Here is a 15,723-nt window from a genome sequence, read left to right as displayed (position 1 = left end):
TTGGAGGTTACATAAAGAGAAAGAGAACAAGTTTTTTTCTAGACCTCAAAGTTTGTTATGAGCAAATTAGTTAATGGCTTCTCAAAGATACTTTAGAAATATATGATGATATTTCATGGAGTATTAATGTTTAAGCTCTTTGGAAATAAGAATTAGACATGGACACTGAAAAGAAAAAGTCAAAAACAATTGGTCTGCGAAACTGTATAATTTGAGGTTTGGCTGATGGAGTAACATTGATTCTCTTCCTTCCCAACTGGTTCAGTCCTCTCTGCTCTTCCAAGTTAAACAGAGCAAATGCATCCTTGACCCAAAATGAAATGTTTAATCTCCTGGTTTAAAGGCTGTTTAAAAAATAATGACTTTGCTTTTAGCAGTCAGTGCTCTCCTCTGAAATACTCTGCTGATTCACAAAGCTGTCTGAGAAATTCACGATGTCGCTGCAATATCAGCCCGAATGAGGATAAAGTACCCATTTGGAGATCAGAAAATGTACTTTATTGGCTAAAGGGCTACTCCCCTTTGGTATAAAGAGAGGCATTAGAAAATCTATTAAGACTGAGTTATATTCTGCAGCCACCATCTTTTCTTGTTGCAATTAGTATTTCATTTTAATTGTGGTGCTATATAATTTCTTAGGAAAAGATACTCCGTGTGAACTCAGAGCAAGGTTTTTTCCATTCCAGTAGACTATCAGTCCACAGAACACTTTGCTCTTCTTCCCTGGGTTAAGAGAGGGACAGAGACTTGGTCTTGATGTGGTCAAGGAAGTTAGGGAATATTTTAAGTGTTTCACCCTTACATTTACCTCTTTGTGTTCTTGTTGCTATAAAGGAAAATGGCCATCTAGGTTCTGTAATGCCTAGTGAATTCGAGCCTGGTTGTCTCTGTTTTGAGCCTCTTCCATGTAGATGATCATTGGAAACACGTTCATAGCTTCATCTAACAAAATAAAGTCTCATCTCTTGGAGGAAAAAACTTAGACACATTTTTAGGTTAAAAAAAAAGTAAAGAAGAGAAAATCTCCTATCAGATATTTCTAATAACTATTTTTAATAACTATTCCCACCTACATTTTCCCATTTCCTCAATATTTCCTCATTCATTGAGCAATTATTCGGCTCTTAGAAGACAAGTTTTTTTGCGTTTTGTTTTTTATTTTAAGTAATCCTGGTTAAAATGTAAGACATTCCCTGCCCTAAGAAGCTTATAGTATTTTGGAAAAGACAGACATGTAAGTAATTAACTTATGTTCAGAGAGTTTAGGGAGTGATTTCTTCTCACTGAGATCAAGGCAGTATTCACTGAAGCCCTGGCATTTAGAAGTGAGCCTTGAGGACGGAGACATTCCAGGCTGAAGAAACAGTGTTAGCACAGGCGTGATCTCCTACTTTTGTAATGACAAGTCCAAGCAGCAATGAGTAGAGTAGTCCTCTGTGGCTGAGGAGTAGAGTGACTGATGAGACAAAAAAATGTTGGAGCCAGGTTATTGATAAGTGAATGTATAATTAAAATGTTAAGTTTTATTCACTAAGCAGTGGGGAGTCACTGAAGATTTTTGAAGAGAGGAGTCAGAAGGTCTGACTGAAAGTTCAGGAAGGTAACTCACAGCTGTGCAGGGGGCAGGTTAGAAAGTCAAAGACAGAAAATATGGGAGAAATGCTAGTTCAGTATTTTAGTAGGAGAAAAGTACATATGTTGTTTTGAATTGATTCTTTCACCAAAAAATACTCTTGCTACTTCATTATTGTAATACTAGTGCCCTAAATGAGAGCAACTTTCACAGATCGTTAGTCACCGTACACCTTTGGTAATCTCAGGTTTTGTTATTGACTGAACTCAAAATTCTTATGTTGAAGTTCTAATCCCCACCCCACCCACAGTGTATTCTTTAGGGAGGTTAAACGAGGTTGTAAGAGTGCCCCTAACCCAGCAGGAATGGGGTCCTAAGAAGAGAAAAGACATCACACCTTCCTCCTTGGGAGGAAACAGCAGGAAGGTAGCTGTCTACCTACAAGGTAGGAAGGTAGGGAGGTAGGTCTCCCCAGAAACCAACACTGATGGCGCCGTGATCTTGGAGTTGTGTTCTCCAGAACAAATCTTTGTTGTTGAAAATACTCAGCCTGAAGTATTTTATTATGACAGCCCAGAGAGGACTAATACAGGCCTAGAGTAAAGTCAGCTTGTCTTCATGTTCCATATTGTCTCTCTCTTTCTCTGGGAAGATGGTTCTCTGAGTCTAAGGCAGGAGAAATAAGAACACTTCCATTAGCATATCAATCCTCTGAAGTTCTCATGGCAACTGAGAGAAAATGTGTGAAAGAGATGTTTCAAATAGAAACCAGCTGATTGGGTTTAGAGGTAAAAGGAGAGAGACTTGTTAAAAACAATACCTCTTACTACATCTGAAGTTCTTAATCTTTTATTCTGCTGGAGACAACCCTCTTGGATATAAAGAAGCACCTACATTTCTGTGAATGAGGTGTGTGCTTTTCCATCATGAACCTGACCTCAGGTCTGATGTCTCTGGCTTCTCTGACTGCACTGTCCTATTTTTCTTTTACATCTTGGCTGCTCCTCAGTTGTCATCTGACTTTTCTTTCTACTACCTTATAATTATTGCTCATATATTCTAAGGTTATGTCTTTGGCCTCTGCCCCTTTTCCTCTACTTTTTGGTCAGGAGAGGTCAACTGCTCCTTTGATTTCTATTAAAATAATTTTATTTTACAACTGAAATTTATAAATCTACAAGTCTCTATCCTTAAGTTTCATGTCCATGAATATCCTCTGGGAATTTCTACTTAAATGTCTTAACAGCAGTCAGTAAGTTTCACTTACGTAGCTTGGTGTGGTTCTCAGGGCACCTCGTATATACTGTGCACGTGCTTGTCTTCCTTCAGGTCAGTACTCTAGTGGGTGTGCTATTTTAATTCTATTTTATGTTCAGGATGCTGACTCTGAAACAGGTTAATTTTCCAAGTCACAAAATAAGAAAAGATCATTCAGATATCAAACATTAGAGATATTCAAACATATCTAAAACTTCTCCAAGAAGTCCAGAAGTGGTTAAAAACACTTTGAAAGTGGAACTTGAAGTGCTACCAACGTTACTTGCAAATGGTCGCCCCTTCTTACATTTCTTGGTGATCAGCACTATCATTTCCTTAATCAGCCTGTCAAGTCCAAAACCTGAAACTCTTAAATATTTGTTGAAAGTATAGAGAAATGACCAAATGGTTCTTAAAGTTGATTCTCAATTTAATGCCTGTATGAACTCACTTAGAAATCCGTTAATCATTCCACATTCTCCATTCCCACTGCATTCACCTAGGATATTGGAAAGAACAAACGAGAATGAACATAAAGAGACAAGGATTTTTACATCCTTATTCAGTAAGGAATATCTTATTTTGCTAAAGCCAGTGTGAAATTGTCAAGAGTATCTCAAATGTATCTTCAAAGTTACACAGTGAAAATAAACTTTTAGTTCTATACTGTTTTCTATCTACAAGCCACATAATTAGCACACAAAACAGCAGTAACACTGGAAATGTGGTTTCTCAATATTATTGGTCTTTCTACTAATTAAAATTAGCTTTAAAAGACAATGTCATAAAATACTGTAAGTTAATGCAGTGCCTGATGTAGTTTTAAAAATTTAGGAAGTAATATTGGTGACTAGTGACAATATAAGGAAGATTAAATATTTCTTAATCAAAATAAATGTTTATTCTGGTCTGGAGACCATTTCTTATTTGATCATCCTTGGAAAATATAAAATGTCAGAGCCATTATTTTTTATTAACTGGCTCTGGCATGGGCATAAATAGTAAATTGAACTGGTTTTTTTTTTGTAGTAGGCATTAAGAGAAATTTGGGCTGAAAAAGTATTCAGACTTAAAATATATCACACGTAGGTACTTACACATAGGTAAAAATCAATTTTCAATAGAACTTTTATATGTCATATAGTTTGGGTAAAATACAAATACCCTGTCTTGTCACACAAGGGGTAGTTTGTCTGTCTGGCTCATCACAATTTTAATTGTAAATCTCAGGAAATGCAGAATATGACAATTAAGTTAGGAAGTGCTCAATGGATGGCAGCGTAGTAAATTTTATTAAATTTCTTCATAAAATAACATGGACAAATAATCTAATACAGAGCTGTTGGTGCATTGCTAGGTATTGCTGAAGAAACAAATAGGCAGCTTCAAATTCACTCCAAACATGAGTTTTACTAGTTGGTTGTCAGTAATTTTACAGGTTGTTCTCCGATAAAATTGTAAGTTATTTGGCTCTCTATTCAAGGAAGCAGCACTTAAAAATAAACAGTATATCTAACAGTAGAAAACTAGTAATTTAGTACATTATAGGAAATCAAACAGAAATCTATGTATAGGACCATTAGCTTAATACTTTAATAGGAATTACTGATAGGAAAGCTATGGGAATAATTTCGTAAGACACAAGCTGGAAGAGTTGGGGGTAAAATAAAACAAACAAGATAAATCCCAAGAAATTTACTTAAGTGGCATGATTTTCAATGGTGTCAAAAGGCTTGAACCATCTGTTGGGTATAACTTGCTAAATGATAACTGTGGCAAATGTACTTTCTTATATGAGTCAACAGTGTTCCAGGAAGGTCATTTCCAACCCCCATTCTCACTAATACCAGGTATAACATGGTATGTTACATTCAATAATTTGGGTTCAGTAATAGCAGTTTTATGCCATGGCATTTCTAAACCTCATTCACCACTCCAAAGATGGTTTTGAGCTCTCTTCAAAATCCCCCTACTCTTACTAGATAGCTACAAGGTAGGAAAAGTCATTTTGACATGGTTATTCTCATACTAAGATCGTAATAGCACACGATACGTTACAGGACTTACCTGTGTAATGCTCTCGTGTGTTTATTCACAGCTTTCAGAACACTGCTGCACTTACCTGGTACACCTGCCTAGAAGCTGGAAGGAGTAAATGCAAAGCCAAAAGCTTGCTGCATCTCTGTCATTCACATCGGGCTTCCTGTTATTCCAAGCATTTAAATGGACACAGATATGGTAATGTATATATGATTTTCTCACAAAAACTATATAAGCTATGACTCAAAAATCTGGCTCACTATTCCAATGAACCCCCCCTGCCAAAAACTAAAAATATATTTAAATCTTTTCATTTTTCTTCAATTCATTTTAAAAGTGTAAAACTCTTAAGTGTCATGAGAAGTAAAACTAATGTGGCCTCTTCGGGATTTCTGTAGTAGCTCCTGACTGCAGTAGTCATTTGGGCCCTTAATTAGCAGAGTCACAGTACTTTGCTGTTTCCATGTATTATTGTCCCAAGTAGATAATAAGAATTATTATGGACTGAATGTCTGTATCCTTACAAAATTCATGTTTTTAAAGCTCTAACCCCCAAACTGATGATTAGAGGTGGGACTCAGGGTCAGCAAGACATTATCCTTCAGGGGTTCAGTTGTCATAGGTCCTCTCCCTGGCCATTTCATCAACCAGGGAAGATTGAGTTTTACCACAGGAGACTGGAAGTCGATACCAGGCCCCTACAAACGTTGTCCCACACTATCACACCTCCCGTTGATTCTTCAAAGGGCCCTCTCATCTTTCCTGAACACCATTTATACTCCCATCAGAGGGCCACATTCTCCCCCCTGTTGCCCTACTATTAGTGATATTTAATCTTGAATTCTAAGCCACCTTGGTGAGTTACTCATCTTCCCCTGGGTATCACTCATGTCTACATGGGGCGTGCATCTTAATAAACTTCTTGTTTTTTCTTGTTCATCTAAGAATTCAGAAGGGTGGAGGGGAAATTATTTCCCTCACTTTCAGGGACTTTGGGAGGTAACTGGGTTTAGAGGAGGCCATGAGGGTGGGGCTGGTGGGACCTGTGCTCTCATTAGAAGAGATATGAGAAAAAATGATTTCACTGTGCCCTCACAGGGTGGAAAAAGAGCAAAGGTGGCTGCCTCCAAGCCAGGAAGAGGGCCCTCACCTTAAACTGAGTCAGTCAGCACCATGATCTTGGACTTCACGGCCTCCAGAACGGTGAGAAATAATCATTGATGTATATGGTGTTTTTGTTACGGCAGCCCATGCAGGTTAAGGCCAGCATGAAACTTAGCAGTAAGCTTAACCATGTATTTTTCTCTCCACTTTGACCTGTGTCTACTGCCTACCCTTGAAAGTATATTTGTTGTCAGTACACGGCCTCCCTGTGACAAATCCTCATGTTAGCAGCAGGGCCTTTCTCAAGTGTGACTCGAATTGTTGAAAATTCTTACAGGGAAACAAAAAGTAATGACTTTAGAACAAATATCAGTCACCCCCCAAAAAATAACTTAAACTAACCCCTGTGAATATATAAAATGACACAGCCTATTATTGGATTATGCACTAAAAGTTTATGATGAGATGAAGAGATGGAAGAGGACAAGGTGAAGGACAGCAATGACCTCATAATGGGATTGCTGTGTATTTAGCTCGTAATAAGGTGGGTTTAAAATTTTTATTTAAGTCCAGTAAAAATCTGGATACCTTCCCTGATGAAAGTAATGATACGTGTATGCGACAGAAGGTAAGAAACCAGATTCAGATGAGGGTGGGGCCTCCCTTGGCAGTGATGGACTCAGGTTTTCAGAAACAAGGGCTGTGATGTGAGAGGTGCTTCAGGATTCTGTGGGGAGGTGTGCATTATGATTGCATTGCAGGGCATGATCTCTGCTACAGGACAGAAACAATAAATCTGAACGTGGCACCTTTAAGGCACGTAGAGTAGTTTTCAGTTCAGTGTCTTGTGCTCCAGTGTATTAAAAAGAGCAGATCATTGTCGAGTCAATTACAGAATTTAACTGGATATGCCTGTCAGTATCTACAAATTTTGAAATCCCAGTCTGACCCTTCCCACCCCCTACCCCCTTGGCAACCACAAGTTTGTATTGTATGTCTATGAGTCTGTTTCTGTTTTGTATTTATGTTTTTTTTTTTTAGATTGCACATATGAGCGATCTCATATAGTATTTTTCTTTTTCTTTCTGGCTTACTTCCCTTAGAATGACATTCTCCAGGAACATCCATGTTGCTGCAAATGGCGTTATGTTGTCATTTTTTATGGCTGAGTGGTATTCCATTGTATAAATAGACAACATCTTTATCCAGGCATCTGTTGATGGACATTTAGGCTGTTTCTATGTCTTGGCTATTGTAAATAGTGCTACTATGAACATTAGGGTGGAGATTAGTTTCTATTTGCTTCAGAGCTAGCATTTTTGTAGTGTAAAAACTCAGGACTTTGGAGACACGTTTAGGTTTTAATTCTAGCACTGTCTTTTACTAACTCTGTGGTCATAAGCAAATCAACACTCTAAGTTCAGTTCCTTTATCAGTAAATATTGCGTTTGCCAAACTACTGCTATGGGTTCATCATGTTTCTAAAGTCCCTCATACTTGTCTAGTATCTATTAGGTAATCTCTATATTACTGTATCTCAAACATAATTTCTGAAAAGTTTGCACATTTCATGTGCTTTGAGTAAAGTGTAGTTTACTAAAAATTCAGTAATTTCTCTAAACACATAATAGTTTTAACACTTAAAAAAAACATGACACTTCTCTACTCTCAAAAAACTTCTTCCTTTTCTCTGTACTATTTAAAGTAGGCCCAAAAAGAACTTTTAAAAAATTAGCCACAAATGAGTAAATTCTATTTTAAAAAAAATCACTCTATTTACCTTTTTTATGGAGGTGGAGCAAGGGTCATCTAGATATCAGAGTGGGATCTTCAGGACCAAAGGTTCATTAATTTCCCTTCCTAGGGGGAAAAAAGAGCTATAAACTCAGACTCTGGAATTCATCAGATCATGTTCTTGATGGCCAATCTTTAAACACTCCCAGCTCAGTTTTCCTAACTCTAAAAGGGTTTTCACCATCCTTCTAGGCAAGACATAAAGATTAATTAGTAAAGATTGCAAAGTGCTTCAAGCACGTGATGTTGTATGAGATAATAGGATAAATATTAATAACATCCTGCTAGAAGTACACAGACAGCCAGAGTACGGTAACTAAGAAAAACAAACTGCAGTGCTTGGTATGAAATTGAAAATCGCTAATGGAATGAAAGTTTGTTCATACTCGGAGCAGTGCTGCATCATGTATAATGTAATAACAGTTCATTTTCCATTCTTACAATTGCCGTGAGCAACTGGTCTTTCAAGCTGTTCCTGACAAGCTCCTGCGTGGCCCTAATGATCATAAAATGGTGCCAAAGACCAGCACTATCCCTTACTGAACATTAAATACTATCGACCCCTTTCACTGGGTCCATCACTCAACAGAATCCTTAAAGTAATTCATGACACAATTAACATTAATTAACTTTAAAGAAACCCCTCTAAACTATATACATTTAAGGATGCCAACTAGTCACTGCCTTGGATTGGAGATCTGAGTGCTTTGTTTGGTCACAGGATGTGATTTCAGATGGACGTGGGAGAAAACTAACATTGCTCAAAACACAGGCAGGTAATTTTCCATGTATGAAGTGTTCCAAGAGAAACACGACAGTCAATAGGGCACTTTTTCCGAACAAAAGTGTCGATGTGTCCTCCTCTTCCTCCACCTCCACCATGACCACCAGGAGCATAACCCTCCTACTCCTCTTGCCTCTCCACTACATAGACATATAGACAGACATACACACTAGCTTCCTCTTTTATTCCATTAGATAGATAGACAGATATACAGTAGCCTCCTTGTCTTCCTCCATTAGATACTTAGACACACATAGGTAGACAACACACACACAAGACTCCTCTTCCTAATTCAACAGAGAGAGAAACAGGCAGACTCACACTAGTATCCTCTTCCTCCTCCATTAGATACATACATAGATAGATACATAGACAGAAAGATAGACGAGCTAGCCTCCTACATTAGATAGATACATAGATAGATAGATCGAAATACAGGTAGGCAGACAGAAACACACATTAGCCTGTCCTGCTATTAGCTAGACATAAAGGAAGGAAGGGAAAGGAAGGAAGGAAGAAACAGGAAGGAAGGAAGGAAGAAACACACAGTAACTTTCTCCACCAACTCCATTAGATAGACAAAGACAGACACACTAGATTCCTCCTCCTCCTCCATTAGATAAGTAGACAGATAGACATAAAAATATACTACCCTACTCTTCCTTCTCTATCAGACACATAGTCTTATAGACAGGCAGTCAAACACAAGTACACACTAGCCACCTCCTCCTCCTCCGTTTGAAAGATAGACAGATAAACAGGTAGGTACACTAGATTCCTCCTCTGCCTCTATTAGATAAATGGACAGATAGGCAGACATAGACGCACACATACTAGTCTCTACTCCAAAAGGTAGATAGAAAGACAGACACCCATACACACTAGCCTCCTCCTCCACTAGATAGATAGGGAGATAGATAGGAAGACACACTAACCTCCTGCTTCATTAGACAGGCAGACAGGCACACACACACACTAGCCTCCTCTGCCATTAGATAGGCAACTATACAGACAGATACACTAGCCGCCTCCTCCTCTAACATTAGACAGATAGGCAGATAGACAGACAGATAGGCGAACACACACTTCAGCCTCCTTTTCCATTAGACAAACAGGCAGACAAAAAAGATTCACTAATCTCCTCCTCCTAATTACATAGGCAGACAGATACGCAGACACACAAACACACACTAGCCTCCCCCTGCATTCGATAAATCGGAGGACAGATAGTAGACAGCCACACAGACATAATACCCTCTTCCTGCATTAGGAAGATAGACAGGCAGGCAGACACACGAGCTTCCTCCTCCATTATATAGAAAGGCACACAGACAAAAAGACACACTAGTCTCTACCTCCATTAGATAGATGGGCACAGACACACTCGCCTCATCCTCCATTAGACATACAGGCACACAGACAAACTAGCCTCCTCCTCCATTACATAAATAGGCACATAAAGACACACTAGATTCCTCCTTCATTTCATATATAGGAACATAGACGCGGAGACATACTACCTTCCGCTACCATTAGATAGGAAGACAAACAGACAAATTAAACTCTTGCGCCATTAGATGGATAACCACACAGAAACACTAGGCTACTCCTCAAAAGGTAGGTAAGGAGGTAGATAGAAAGCCTGACAGGCAAAACAGCGTACCCCTCCACCAAGTGGACAGACACAGAAAAACAGCTCCCTCTCCATAAGGTAGATAGGCAGGCAGATTGACAAACAGACACACTATACAACCCTTCGAAGAGGTAGATAGGCAAGTAGTCACACAGACATAATAGCCTCACACTCGACGAGAAAGATAGGCAAACAGACAGACACGTGGGCGTCCATATCCGCGATGGAGATAGACAAGAATCAAAAAAAAGCCTGCCCTTCAACGAGTTACATAGCCAGATAAATAGGCATGCAGACACACTAGCCTAAGCCTCTACGTGGTAGATAGGCAGATAGATAGGCAGACACACTGAACACACTAGGGTCACCCTCCACGAGGTAGGTAGGGAGATAGGCACACAGACACACTACTCTGCCATTCCACGAAGTAGACAGACACACAGACACAATAGGCTACATCTCTGCAAGGTAGATAGGCACACAGAAACAATACGCTGCCACTCCACGAGGTAGATAGGTAAACAGACACACGAGTCGCCCCTTCAAATAGGGAGATAGACAACGAGACAAGCTCACACACTGACAGAAACTCTAGGCTGCACTCACAGAGGTAGATAGACAGGGAGATAGGCACACAGACACGCTAAGCTGCAGTCTCCGAGGTAGATAGGCTCACAGAGACACTATAGGCTGCACCCTCCGTTTAGATAGGAACACTCAGACACTCTAGGTTGCACTCCCCGAGGTAGATAGACAGCGAGACAAGCTCACACACTGAAAGAAACTCTAGGCTGCACTCACGGAGGTACATAGACAGGGAGATAGGCACACAGACACTCTAGGCTGCACTCCCCGAGATATATAGTCACACAGAGACTCTCAAGGCTGAACTCACCTATGTAGACAGGCACACAGCCACAATCTAGTCTGCAAACCCCAAGGTAGATAGGCACACACAGACACTCTAGGCTGCACTCACAGAGCTAGACAGGAAGGGAGATGGCCACACACAGACACTCCAGGCAGCAGTGCCAGAGGTAGATAGACACACAAAAACACTCTAGGCTCCACTCACCGAGGTAGATATTCAAGGAGATAGGCACACAGAGACACTCTAGGCTACAGTCCCCCAGGTAGATAGGCATACACAGACACTCTAGGGTGCACTCCCCGAGGTAAACAAGTACACCCACAACTCTAGGCTGCACTCAACAGTAGTAAGGTAGGAAGATATGCACACAGTGAAACTCTAGGCTGCACTCCTCAAGGTAGATAGGCACACACAGACACTCTAGGCTGCACTCTGTGAGGTAGACAGGCAGGGAGATAGCAACACACAAACACTACAGGCAGCAATGCCAGAGGTAGACAGACACACAGAGACACTGAGAATGCACTCCCCAGGTAGATAGAGAGATAGGCACACACAAACAATCTGGCTCCACTCACCGAGTAGATATGCAAAGAGAAAGGCACACAGACACTCTAGGCAGCATTCCCAGGTAGACAGGCAGGGAGAGAGGCACACAGAGACACTCTAGGCTGCAGTCCCAAGTAGATAGGCACACAGAGACACTCTAGGCTGCACTCCCAGCTACACAGGCACACAGAGACACTGTAGGCTGTACTCCCAGGTAGACAGGCAGGGAGAGAGGCACACAGAGACACTCTAGGCTGCACTCCCAGCTAGACAGGCACACAGAGACACTCTAGGCTGCACTCCCAGGTAGACAGGCACACAGAGACACTTTAGGCTGCACTCCCAGGTATATAGGCAGGAGAGAGGCACACAGAGACAATCTAGGCAGCACTCCCAGGGAGACAGGCACACAGAGACACTCTAGGGTGCACTCCCAGATAGATAGGCACACACACTCTAGGCAGCACTCCCAGGTAGATAGGCACACACACACACTCTAGGCAGCACTCCCAGGTGGACAGGCACATAGAGACACTCTAGGCTGCTCTCCCAGTTACACAGGCACACAGAGACACTATAGGCAGCACTCCCAGGTAGACAGGCACACAGACACACTCTAGGCTGCACTCCCAGGTAGACAGGCAGGGAAAGAGGCACACAGAGACACTCTAGGCTGCACTCCCAGGTAGAAAGGCACACACAGACACTCTAGGCAGCACTCCCAAGTACACAGGCACACAGAGACAATGTAGGCTGCAGTCCCAAGTAGATAGGCACACAGAGACACTGTAGGCTGTACTCCCAGGTAGACAGGCACACAGAGACATTCTAGGCTGCACTCCCAGGTATATATGCAGGAGGGAGGCACACAGAGACACTCTAGGCTGCACTCCCATATAGACAGGCACGGAGAGAGGCGGGGAGAGAGGCACACACAGACACTCTAGGCAGCACTCCCAGGTAGAGAGGCACACAGAGACACTCTAGGCTGCAGTCCCAAGTAGATAGGCACACAGAGACACTCTAGGCTGCAGTCCCAAATAGATAGGCACACAGAGACACTCTAGGCTGCACTCCCAGGTAGACAGGCACACAGACACTCTAGGCTGCACTCCCAGGTAGACAGGCAGGGAGAGAGGCACACAGAGACACTCTAGGCTGCACTCCCAGGTAGAGAGGCACACAGAGACACTCTAGGCTGCAGTCCCAAGTAGATAGGCACACAGAGACACTCTAGGCTGCACTCCCAGCTAGACAGGCACACAGAGACACTGTAGGCTGTACTCCCAGGTAGACAGGCAGGGAGAGAGGCACACAGAGACACTCTAGGCTGCACTCCCAGCTAGACAGGCACACAGAGACACTCTAGGCTGCACTCCCAGGTAGACAGGCACACAGAGACACTTTAGGCTGCACTCCCAGGTATATAGGCAGGAGAGAGGCACACAGAGACAATCTAGGCAGCACTCCCAGGGAGACAGGCACACAGAGACACTCTAGGGTGCACTCCCAGATAGATAGGCACACACACTCTAGGCAGCACTCCCAGGTAGATAGGCACACACACACACTCTAGGCAGCACTCCCAGGTGGACAGGCACATAGAGACACTCTAGGCTGCTCTCCCAGTTACACAGGCACACAGAGACACTATAGGCAGCACTCCCAGGTAGACAGGCACACAGACACACTCTAGGCTGCACTCCAAGGTAGACAGGCAGGGAAAGAGGCACACAGAGACACTCTAGGCTGCACTCCCAGGTAGAAAGGCACACACAGACACTCTAGGCAGCACTCCCAAGTACACAGGCACACAGAGACAATGTAGGCTGCAGTCCCAAGTAGATAGGCACACAGAGACACTGTAGGCTGCACTCCCAGGTAGACAGGCACACAGAGACATTCTAGGCTGCACTCCCAGGTATATATGCAGGAGGGAGGCACACAGAGACACTCTAGGCTGCACTCCCATATAGACAGGCACGGAGAGAGGCGGGGAGAGAGGCACACACAGACACTCTAGGCAGCACTCCCAGGTAGACAGGCACACAGAGACACTGTAGGCTGCACTCGCAGGTACACAGGCACACAGAGACACTCTAGGCTGCAGTTCCATGTAGATAGGCACACAGAGACACTCTAGGCTGCACTCCCAGGTAGAGAGGCACACACAGACACTCTAGGATGCACTCCCAGGTAGATAGGCACACAGAGACACAGTAGGCTGCACTCCCAGGTAGACAGGCAGGGAGAGAGGCACACAGAGACACTCTAGGCTGCACTCCCAGGTAGAGAGGCACACAGAGACACTCTATGCTGCAGTCCCAAGTAGATAGGCACACAGAGACACTATAGGCTGCACTCCCAGGTAGACAGGCACACAGAGACACTCTAGCCTGCACTCCCAGGTAGACAGGCACACAGAGACACTCTAGGCTGCACTTCCAGGTAGATAGGCAGTGAGAGAGTAACACAGAGAAATTCTAGGCTGCTCTCCCAGGTAGACAGGCACACAGACACACTCTAGGCTGCACTCCCAGGTAGACAGGCAGGGAAAGAGGCACACAGAGACACTCTAGGCTGCACTCCCAGGTAGAAAGGCACACACAGACACTCTAGGCAGCACTCCCAAGTACACAGGCACACAGAGACAATGTAGGCTGCAGTCCCAAGTAGATAGGCACACAGAGACACTGTAGGCTGTACTCCCAGGTAGACAGGCACACAGAGACATTCTAGGCTGCACTCCCAGGTATATATGCAGGAGGGAGGCACACAGAGACACTCTAGGCTGCACTCCCATATAGACAGGCACGGAGAGAGGCGGGGAGAGAGGCACACACAGACACTCTAGGCAGCACTCCCAGGTAGAGAGGCACACAGAGACACTCTAGGCTGCAGTCCCAAGTAGATAGGCACACAGAGACACTCTAGGCTGCAGTCCCAAATAGATAGGCACACAGAGACACTCTAGGCTGCACTCCCAGGTAGACAGGCACACAGACACTCTAGGCTGCACTCCCAGGTAGACAGGCAGGGAGAGAGGCACACAGAGACACTCTAGGCTGCACTCCCAGGTAGAGAGGCACACAGAGACACTCTAGGCTGCAGTCCCAAGTAGATAGGCACACAGAGACACTCTAGGCTGCACTCCCAGCTAGACAGGCACACAGAGACACTGTAGGCTGTACTCCCAGGTAGACAGGCAGGGAGAGAGGCACACAGAGACACTCTAGGCTGCACTCCCAGCTAGACAGGCACACAGAGACACTCTAGGCTGCACTCCCAGGTAGACAGGCACACAGAGACACTTTAGGCTGCACTCCCAGGTATATAGGCAGGAGAGAGGCACACAGAGACAATCTAGGCAGCACTCCCAGGGAGACAGGCACACAGAGACACTCTAGGGTGCACTCCCAGATAGATAGGCACACACACTCTAGGCAGCACTCCCAGGTAGATAGGCACACACACACACTCTAGGCAGCACTCCCAGGTGGACAGGCACATAGAGACACTCTAGGCTGCTCTCCCAGTTACACAGGCACACAGAGACACTATAGGCAGCACTCCCAGGTAGACAGGCACACAGACACACTCTAGGCTGCACTCCAAGGTAGACAGGCAGGGAAAGAGGCACACAGAGACACTCTAGGCTGCACTCCCAGGTAGAAAGGCACACACAGACACTCTAGGCAGCACTCCCAAGTACACAGGCACACAGAGACAATGTAGGCTGCAGTCCCAAGTAGATAGGCACACAGAGACACTGTAGGCTGCACTCCCAGGTAGACAGGCACACAGAGACATTCTAGGCTGCACTCCCAGGTATATATGCAGGAGGGAGGCACACAGAGACACTCTAGGCTGCACTCCCATATAGACAGGCACGGAGAGAGGCGGGGAGAGAGGCACACACAGACACTCTAGGCAGCACTCCCAGGTAGACAGGCACACAGAGACACTGTAGGCTGCACTCGCAGGTACACAGGCACACAGAGACACTCTAGGCTGCAGTTCCATGTAGATAGGCACACAGAGACACTCTAGGCTGCACTCCCAGGTAGAGAGGCACACACAGACACTCTAGGATGCACTCCCAGGTAGATAGGCACACA

At 43.9% G+C, this 15,723-nt stretch overlaps 2 long non-coding RNA genes across 5 annotated transcripts in view; one reads left to right on the top strand and one right to left on the bottom strand.

Moving 5' to 3' along the window:
• Positions 1 to 7,249, top strand: part of LOC140697422 (uncharacterized) — a 28,149-nt gene extending 20,900 nt beyond the window's left edge. Inside the window, exons 2-4 of the long non-coding RNA XR_012074454.1 lie at positions 4,929 to 5,068; positions 5,969 to 6,073; positions 7,078 to 7,249. This is a non-coding gene — a long non-coding RNA (uncharacterized lncRNA). The remainder of the gene's footprint in view (positions 1 to 4,928; positions 5,069 to 5,968; positions 6,074 to 7,077) is intronic.
• LOC140697421 (uncharacterized) overlaps positions 1,071 to 15,723 on the bottom strand; it is a 586,614-nt gene continuing 571,961 nt past the window's right edge. For all 4 annotated transcript variants that reach the window (XR_012074451.1, XR_012074450.1, XR_012074453.1 and 1 more), the window contains 6 exons: positions 7,755 to 7,834; positions 4,953 to 5,033; positions 3,282 to 3,329; positions 2,841 to 2,959; positions 1,971 to 2,239; positions 1,071 to 1,456 (listed from right to left, as the gene is read on the bottom strand). This is a non-coding gene — a long non-coding RNA (uncharacterized lncRNA). The remainder of the gene's footprint in view (positions 1,457 to 1,970; positions 2,240 to 2,840; positions 2,960 to 3,281; positions 3,330 to 4,952; positions 5,034 to 7,754; positions 7,835 to 15,723) is intronic.

This window comes from Vicugna pacos, chromosome 7 (assembly GCF_048564905.1).
Source record: "Vicugna pacos chromosome 7, VicPac4, whole genome shotgun sequence".
NCBI classification, from domain to species: domain Eukaryota; kingdom Metazoa; phylum Chordata; class Mammalia; order Artiodactyla; family Camelidae; genus Vicugna; species Vicugna pacos.
Note: the sequence above shows the minus strand (reverse complement) of the source record. Positions and strands in the feature narration are given on the sequence as shown.